Source organism: Aegilops tauschii, chromosome 1 (assembly GCF_002575655.3).
Source record: "Aegilops tauschii subsp. strangulata cultivar AL8/78 chromosome 1, Aet v6.0, whole genome shotgun sequence".
Classification (NCBI taxonomy): Eukaryota; Viridiplantae; Streptophyta; class Magnoliopsida; order Poales; family Poaceae; genus Aegilops; species Aegilops tauschii.
The window spans coordinates 460,806,645-460,816,928 of record NC_053035.3 but is presented as its reverse complement, the minus strand read 5'-3'; positions in this window follow the sequence as shown (position 1 = coordinate 460,816,928).

The window sequence follows — 10,284 nt, the reverse complement described above, 5'->3', positions numbered from 1 at the left end:
CGACGGGTGGGCACGATAGTAGTGAGATAATGTGATGCAACACTAGAGGTGCCACGTGGAGCGTTTAACTGGTCAACTAGTCATGTCATGAGCAAATACAGAGTTGTACGGTGAGCCCGTGACTGTATAATAACCACTGAACGTAAATGGTGACCATAATGAGTGGATTCTGAAGTCCAATGTACGTATCGTGCTTTCGCTTCAAATACAATGATCGTCATTGCATATATCGCGAGAGAAGACGAAACATGCGTGAATTTTCTGGGGGCTTACTTTTAGAGGACCTGGAGATAGTTTTGTGTGCATACGTGAAAGGGGCGTACAGGGGGGTATGCGATGGAGAGAGATGCTCTTCGTTTCTCTTTATTATGACTAACTTTGTATATAGTATAAAAATATACAAATGCACAGTGCGGAATAAATATCATTGTGGGCACCATGCAATGCAAATTAGCGTTCGTACTCCTCCATATAACTTTGTAATGTTGTATATATGTAGAAACTCTAAAATAATTTTTTGGCCACACTTTATTCAAAAGGAATGTTGTATGCGAAATAAACGTGAAGAGAGGGCTTTTTATATCAATGGGGTACGTGATGTAACATGTGTGAATGTGTAGTTGATGCATTTTGCGGGGCCTAGAGAGGTATGTGTGTGTATTACGTATGCGAGAGAGGCATGGATAGAGGGGCCGACGGGGGGCGTGGGAGAGATAGCACGAGAAATTAGAGTGGTCTAGAGAGAGACGAATATGACGTCACGACAAGAGATTCCATTCCCTTGAGTGTGTATATGCAAGGGGGGAGGGAATAGAGGCACCAGGAGAAATTTTCTGTGTGTGTGGTGTTTGTGTTGGTATGTGTGGGTGTGAGAAGATAATGAGACGTGGGGGCAGAGGGTGTGTCACCACGTGAGGTCCGATGGGTTGAGGTGAGGCCCTTCGTTCGGTTCCGTCCTGCGCCACATTGGTCGGCCCGTGACGCATTTAGATAGACCCATGGATGACTAGTCGTACAAGACAAAGATAGCAGAATTGTGAAGGACTCTGTGTCCACTGACAAAGCCGGCTAGGATTTGTACCCCTAGGTTCTCGGACTAAGGTAACCCCTTTATCTCTGATATTACTATTCATCCAACCTAACTTTAAGGGGCATCCTACAGAATGCTCTGCTAGAATCGTACTCGTCGATTAGGAAGAGAGGTGTGAGACAATGCGTGAGAGACAAGCGTAAAGATAATGTGCGTACATGAGACACATAGGCAGGTCCATGTATATAGAAAGGGTCGATGAGGATTGTGCGTGTGTATGTTTGTGAGAGGAAGAGTGCTTGTGATAAAGGTTAGTGAAAACAGTTGTAAATGGTTACGAGAGGGAGGGAGGGTTATATCTAGAGCATGTGTGCGAGAAAGACACCTCGGGAGAGAGTGTGTGAGCATGTGTGGGAGACCACCGATGGAGAGTGAAACTACACGTAAAAGACTGCTCTACAATTGATTAAAGATATAAATTGTATCCAAATATTAGGATGGGATCATGATATTTGCAATTCGCGTAAGGAGCGGTCATTGATCCATCAGACATCTAGATTCTATCGAATTTGGGCATGTCTATGTTATTATTCGACACAATTGATCCACATAGTTAGTATTTTGAACTCCAGACAATGCATCGCTTTAGCAATCGAATATAAACGTGAGTATAGTTCATGTTGTGTGTGTAAAGCACATTATACATACGAAAGTTACACAATGGACATTATAAATAGCTACCTATGAACTAGCATACATTTGAATTCAACTTAAGGTGGTTTAAAAAAATTGAATTCAACATGAAGTACATTCAATTATTTGAATTTGATATCATGGCATTTGTAAACCATACCTAAATTATGGGGGCACCAATCTTTGCTCTGATTTTGTACATAATAGCATATGTAGTCGTGTACAAAATAGATTCAAATTTAGCTCCTCCATTCAAAAATAATCGTACTTATAGGATTTTCAAGTGTCAAAATTTCAAAAAGAAGCGGATAATTTAATGAGGTTTTCAAACATACAAGGTCAAATATAACGTTGTCTATTTAGGTCAATCCTCATAGTTCAAGAGTACTCTAAACGTGAATGCTTGTGTTTCAAAATTTCGAACGAAGCGCCAAAAGAGCCTCTACTCGCCCGAAACCGCGTGAGACCAATGTTTGGTAGTACAAGGAAATTACTTTTCTAATAACTCCGACCCGTGAAACCTACCGGCCCGACGTCCAAAGGTCTAAACCGGGGTAGGTTTGTAGCTTCATCTAGACGCCACGCAACCACATCCGAAAAACATTCATACACAATGGCCGCCTAAGCACACATGCGCGCGGCCAAAATCGCTCTCGCCCACTATTTGGGACACCTGGGATTACCATCCTACCCCTGACCCGCAGTAGGTCCGAAATTTAAGAGGGGGCAAAGTTTGTACTTTCCCCAAATTTCAAACAAGCGCGTCCCATCTTCTGTTCAAAAAAGCCAAAAACAAGCGCGTCCCAGACTGAAACATGGTTCCCGCCCACCCGGCCGATTCCCCATTCGTACTCCATGGGCGCCAAAACTACCTCTCCACCAGCCGCGAAACCCCGGTGTCCTCCGTCCGCCACCCCATCCCACCAATCAACCGCCGCCCTCCTCCATCACGCCGGAGCCGATACCCCGACGTCGTCGTCCACCGCAACCTCAACCGCAAGGCCCTCCACGGCTAGTAGTTGAAGCCGAGGCCGAGCCGTCCCTACCCGAGCCAGTTCAACCACGCCATCCTGCGCCTCACCGCTGCCGCTCCAACTTCGCCACCCTCCACCGCACTAGATCTGTTCCTGCTACGCCATCCTTCGCCGCCTTGGATCTTCTTCCCCTCCGCCGACATACGGCCACGGCAACACAGTCACAATTTGGCCATGGGTTCGTCCAAGCCTGCACCCTCCAGAACATCGGTTTCCCCGGTAAAAAGAAGAAGATCGGCGCGACATGTGGAGGTGACCACACCGGCAACCGAAAAAGGTACTCCTCTTCCCTTATCCGTGCAAATCTTACGTCTTTGCTTGCACGGTATTCATCCCACAGAAGACACTAGTTGACCGCTTCTTCTTGATACTGGATGTTCCTAGTAACTCGCGATGCATAAGGTTTCTCCTCATATACTATTTCACCTTAGCTAGAGGTCCGTCACCCCCCTGAATTTTAATTTCTGGCCAGTTGATTCCCAATTAACGGAAGCATTCCCCGGCGTAACATGCGCTAGTACGCCTATTACGCCGGGGAAGCAGCGCCTTGGTGTTTATCTTAGGGGCGTGTGCGGCCTAGAGCTACTGGCGCCCGACCTGGAGGTCGGCCGGGATTAAAGGGATGGCCTGGGGGCGCTGCCAAGCACGACGGTGGTGTGAGGTTGATGGGAGGGCGGGGCGGCGGAGGCAGGGGTCTGGGCCGGTGGTCGCTGGCGGTTCGAGAAAGATCGTCAACAGTGACTGGCGGGAGGTAGACGAAGGCCATCTGCCCGTTCCTTATAGATCGAACGGTTCATTAAAAAAATCGACTAACCTATTTATTTTCAGTCGACTGTTATCTTAGATATGACCACATGTGGTGGTGTGCTGGAGGAGTACCTGCATTTCCTGTGCTCATATATTACAAAATCATACGGAGTAGAATCTAATTTTGTTTGCCATGCAATGTTGTAGAGCTATCATATGTCTCCTGTCATTTATTTTTCAGCCACCTGCTATCTGCTACTTTTACAATGCACTAGTTCTGCACACACTTCACCCTTACTCTCACTATTGTGTTTTTATGCAAGGGTATTTCAGACTCTGCTGCCATGAGAGAAGCCAAAAAGAAAAGATAGAAGTCGCTCCAGCTTCGTATGCGGGTAGGCAAGACACGTTACAGTGCTATAAAGGGTGCAGTGTCAGCAGATGGAGACGGTAAACGTAGCTCTGGAGTTGATGACCTCGCTCGCAATGAACCACCATCCCAGGTGCTTGCTTTAACTTTGCGGTGTCATATGTGGTTGCATGTTCCATATGGTGTCTAGCTTGTATTCGAAAGGCCGAAGTCGGTAAGATAAGGAAAGATATTTTTTACATGAACCACCATCCCGTGAGCACCAGAAGACAAATAGCTAGTCAGGGCACTGGCCAAGCCAGTGACAAGCCCAGCAAAGATAGGCATCACCTGGAAGCCAACTAAAAAGCTGCGATGGTGGTGAAGCAGCCCGCCTCCCACCAGGCTCTCAGGTCCTAGATGATCATGCTCACCACTCCAGCTGGATGTCTAGCTTGTATTGCTTCCAATTTGGTTAAATTGCATCTGCTTAGCTTACACATTATACCTTTGAATATGACATACCTTTCTGTTTTTGGTACATACTAGTACATCTGTGTATTAACCATGTTCTTACACCAAACTAATGTTCTTGTGTATCGCTCATCAATCACTTATGACGAGGCAGACAGGCAAGGGGACTACTCCTCATTTAAAGAATGCAGCGTCAGCCTCCCGACATGATTCTCAAGAAATAGAAATGCTAGATGAAGATAGTGAATGTAGCTCTGTAGTTGATTACAGCATTTGCCCTACACTAGCATCGCAGGTGCTTGCTCTAACTTGGCAGCGTGATATGTGGTTGCATGTTGCATATGGTGTCTAGATTGTAATTCTTCCAATCTGGTTAAACTGCATGTGCTAGTCTGCTTAGCTTATACATTATACCTGTTAATGTGACATGCCTTCCTGTATTTAGTACATAGTACATCTGTCTATTAAGAATGTCCTTACATAAAACTATTGTTTTTTTTGTATCCCGCATCAATCAACATGACGAGACACCTTTAGTATATGCAGTGCGATATTAGTTGCATCTTTCATATGATTTATAGCATATGATTTCCAAGACAACACATGCATAGACACTCAAAAAAGCTGTGTTTATGATGAGCACGTCTCCCTAGTGCAGCATCACCGGTGCTCCCTCTAACTTGGCACTGTTATATGTGGTTGCATGTGATGTGTGATGTCTAGCTTGTATTGCTTCTAATTTTGTTGAATTCCATCTGCTTACTTTACACATTATACTTGAATAAGACACGTGTTCCTGTTTCTAGAACATACAATATCTGTCTATCACACCATGTTCTTACATCAAATTACTACTGTTGTGTAACCTGCAACAATCACTTATCATAAGACACGTTTGACTTCGGAGTGTGATATAGGTTACATCTCACATTCTTTTCTAGCTTGTACTACTAATTTGTTGAAATGGACTTATGACGAGACAGTTTTAACTTGGTAGAGTGATATTCGTTGCATCTTTCATATGGTGTCTAGCTTTCATTGCTTCTAATTTGTTGAAATGCCTTCTCCTTAGTTTACACATCATAAGATGTGAATATGCAATGTTGTGAATATGCATTGGCACTAATGACGAGAGACCTCTAACATGGTAGTGTGATGTTGTTTGCATCTTGCATATGATTTATTTCTTGTACTGCTTCACATTTGTTTAAACGCCATTTATGATGAGACACTGTTAACTTGGCAGAGCGATATTTGTAGCATCTTTCATATGGTGTCTACCTTCCATTGCATTGCTTCTAATTTGGTGAAATGTCTTCTTCTTAGTTTACACATCATAGTTCTGGTTATCTCTTCCGTCCTGTTTTTCATACATATTACATCCTCCTATCATGTGGTTGTCTAACATCAAAGTTCAGTTCGTCTGCATCACGCATCAATTTGTTCTGAAGAACTAAATTGTTATTCGTTTTTCTTGTCGGCTTGACTTAACATGGCACAGAGAAAGAGGAAGAAACACAGAATGGCAGGGAATGAGAAGCGGATGAGTCCTGCAGATTCTGCTGGTACTGATGGTGCAATAGAAGGTCAAAGTCCAGCGGAAAATTCTACAAGCACGGCATCCCATGCTACACGAGTTGCAAAAAAGCCAAACAGAAACAAATAGCTGCCACCAAACAAGCAGAGACAGCCCTAGTTCTTGCAACACCTACCACAGTACTACCAGCTGCACGACTTACTCGTGCGTCAACTGAGCTAGCAGCACGTTCCCAAGCTCCCTTGCCACCTGACACTACTTCCCAAGCACTCTTGACACAAGACGAGTTGGCAATATCAGATGAACCTTGTGAGCTTCAACAGCAAGAAGGTAGTTGCTGGAGTCAAGTTACAGTTGCATGCTTCTTTATATGTAGTCTCACAGTTTGATGTACACTAACACTTCCTATGTTCGTTGTTGGACTAGCACCTAGGCGCAAGAGGAAACAAACATCAGGGATAATGCTCGATAGGTTAACTAAATCTAGAGGAGGAAGAATGGAGATCCGTTTTGAGGCAGGTTTAAAAAGGCCACGTGATGCTACAGAGTCAGCCAAGTTAGTATCAGAGGCAGCGGTTGCCGTTAGGTGTCATGTACGTATCCTCCCAACATGGATTCAGTACAGGAATGACAAAGACGAAACCCAGTTCAACACCTTCCTCGACCATTTATCTGTAAGTATGGTTATGTATGGAAACTACTAATATCGTCTTGCTCTGTCCCATACTTTCTAGGTTGCTGATAATGAGACTCCCATAATTTTGAACAGATGAGGTTCAAGTTGGATAGCCAAGATGATGCAACCAGACAAGCTTGCACCCATGTTTTCAAGTCTGCTCTGCGACAGTATCGGTATAACTTGAGGAAAACTCACTTTGAAGGCAAGGCTAACAGTGAACTTTCCCAAACATCTCCAGTAGAAAATATATCGGATCAAGACTGGAGGGGCCTTGTTAAACACTGGTCTGATCCGAAGTATCAGGTACATTATATATATGTGATCAGATCACATGTTGAAGTCCTATTTACGCATGTGCCACACAAATCTATCTTCTTGTAGGTGAATTGTTCAAAGAACAAGGCCAACCGTACGAAAGTGAAATTCCAACAGACGACAGGATCTCGTAGCTATATTGCACATTGCGAGGCTCTTGTAATTAGCTGTTGTTTCACTCTTTTCGCTGTACCATATTATCAGATCTATATTGACTTGTTCGAAATGCAGAGGAAAGCCCGCAAGGACCAAAAAGTACCTGAACCAAATGCTATGGAAATCTTCAAGGACTGTCACACCAGCAAGAGGAAGGGCATGACTACACCAGTCAAAGCCGCTGTTGTAAGTCCTTAATCCTCATGCCTTTTAACTACTACTTACTCTGACTTGTGCCTTGAACTGCATGGTTTGCAGCCAATGTCTATTACTCTTTTCAATTTTATACACAATTGTCTTAGCGTATCATTGCACCTTACAAGGTTTAAAAGAGAGGAGTGATGTTCCTTTGATCTTGACCCGTAATCTAGTTCCGTGCTGGACTTGCCCACACAACGTTACAATTGCCTGTTTGTCTGTTCTCAGTTGTTTTGTGATATGAATGATGTCATACTATGCTTACCGTATTATAAACTTCGTCTCTTTATCCTTAGCCCTCAATACAATGTGAAGAAATAGACAATACATTAGCGATGGTACATGGTCATATGTTTGGAACCTGGTTTTATTATGTACTTTGCAATAAAATACAACTAATATTTTACATGGGTTCACCAGAATAAGTTTTGTATATAGACCAAAGCTATTTTGTTTGGTTTTGCTGCCTCCTTAATATCTTATGTTCTGGTACTACTAATGTAAAACCTCAACTTTTCAGCGAGCTATGGAAAAAATGGTGGAACCGCCACCTTCTGAAGGTGGCGAGGCAACTATAAACGCAATGTCAGCTCTTGCTGCAGTGGGTCAGTACCTGTCCACTAACAGTGCCAAAAGCACGTTCCTGCGTAATACTGGGTTGGTTGTTAAGGCAATATCGTCCAAACTGCCTCATGATCAAGATATGCAAGCTCAAAGCAATGTTGTATCTGCGCTCCAGACACAAGTCCATTCCCTAACAGAGACCCTTTGTGAAACAAGGAGAAACATTGCTCAATGTCGTCAAGATATGCATGGTTTTGAAACCAGACTATCAGACATTTGCTATGTTGTTCAGGAGCCTAGGGGAAATGAAGGCGAGGGTTATGGTGCTCCATCGGACAATACAACATGAAGAAGTAACAGTCAGGTCAAATGAACTGAGCTTCTGAACTTCTGGTGGTGCATTTATCTGCTAGACTGTTAAGTTTTATGCCAACCTTCCTTTTGTTATATAGTTGTAATTTGTTTTGGTGCGATACAAAATTTATTCTTAACGTGCAGCCACCGGCTGAAGAAAACAGCAAGCCATTTTTGTATAGTGTAGGGTGTTCCCTATATTTGCACTGGTGGCGATCTTTGATGCCGAGTGGATGTAATCTGTGCAATCGCCTTAATAGCGTAGCGTTAGTTTCGGCCTTATTTATTTCCTAGTCTTCTTTTTCCCTGGTTTGCTAGTGGCCGCAACTACCATGGGCCATATACGGGCTGTAGGATCCATGGGTCTCCTACGGGCCGTCGATAAATGGGCCTGTAATCGGTGGGCCTCGGGCCGTCGGATAAATGGGTCTACATGGGTCGTAATCGGGCGTAATTGGTATCGGCCCAGCATGGTAACAGGTCGTTAACAGGCCGTAGGACAGCAAAGGCTTAATTCTTTCACAGGCATAACGGGTCGTTAATGGGCCAGAATATAGGATGGGCTGGAAACGGCGCAACGGGTTAACAGGCCAGAAACGGGCCGACTCTTGCCATGGGCCGAATTTGGCCCATTAGGGTAACGGGCCAGTAATGGGCCGACTCTTGCCATGGGCCGAATTTGGCCCATTAGGGGAACAGGCCAGTAACGGGCCGACTCTTGCCATGGGCCGAATTTGGCCCATTAGGGGAACAGGCCAGTAACGGGCCGGAAGTAATCGAGGGCTGAAAAGGAGCCCAAGAACGTATGGGCCGTCAATAGGCCGAAAGCTAACACGGGCTGAAAACGGCCCATGTAAATCACAGGCCGTTAACGGGTATAAAGAAAATTACTGTTCATTATGGGCTAGAGTCACCGTGGGCCTGTAAAGGGCCGAAAGATACGAAGGCCTCATATGGGCCGAAAGACGTCATGGGCCATACATGGGCCGAAAGTGAAATGGGCTGGTGTTATATTCGACGGCCCATATGACGTTGTTGGGCCGATTTCCTTTAGGGTCTAACGGGCCGTGAGTTAACGGGCCGTAAAATGGGCTATTTGCGAAGAGACCGTTAACAGGCTTTTCATGGGCCAGCCCGTTAACTTTTGACCAAGTCAAACGGCCGGCTTTGTAAGCTAAATGGGCCAGTGGTGGGCTGTGGCACGTGTCGACATATCATAGGCGCCTATCTGACCCACTGACGAGCTGACACGTGTTTCGTCCGGCCAATAAGAATTTTACACGTGGAAATTTCCCATTGGTCGGGGCTGTTAATGGGTTATCGGATCCAAAACCCGACCCGATAGCTTAATGGCGTTCCGTTACGGTGGATGCCATGTGTCGGTCACCCTTGACGAAAGCACTTCTGTGACGCGTGATTTATCGTCATGGAAGTGGACACTTCCGTGATGATAATTTTGGTAATGTCATGGAACACTTCTACGACAGCACAGGTATGACTATCTTGATTCTGTCATAAAATCGTCATGGATGTACATGCATGACAAAAAACGCGACCTACTGTGACAAACATGTATCATCACGGAAGTGTATTTTTTTGTAGTGTAAGTGCCTACTTTCCGGTCTATATGACTCAATTTCAAATCCACAATGCATCCATAATAGATGCTGAGTAGTGGAATAAGTTTGTTACTTCCATAGTTTGCAAAAGTACTGAGCATGTGAGATGCTGAACGGGGGGAGTACGATACCATCAGTACTACAATTCTTTTGGAAGGGTTGTAGTAGTCCCTCCCATTCACATGTTCACATTTCAAGCTTCAATAAAAAGTTACACGCAAGGGTTAAGAGAAACCTCGACAATGCATGTACTCCCTCAATCCATATAGGGTATAAAATTTGTTTTGGAGGCTAACTTTGACCACATGTTAGAGCAATAATATGACATCCAACTTACACAAATCTTACCATCAAATCCATACGTGGTCATTATACTGCTAAGACATGCATGTGTTGCAATTAGTACATAGATACAGTAGTAAACACTCACTATCTAGTAGTACTAGTAGTACTCTACACTACTACTACTATGAGACCATCCAACTGTGTCCCGGGCTCCCGGCAGAAGACCGCGGACACCGATTATTCGTTCATA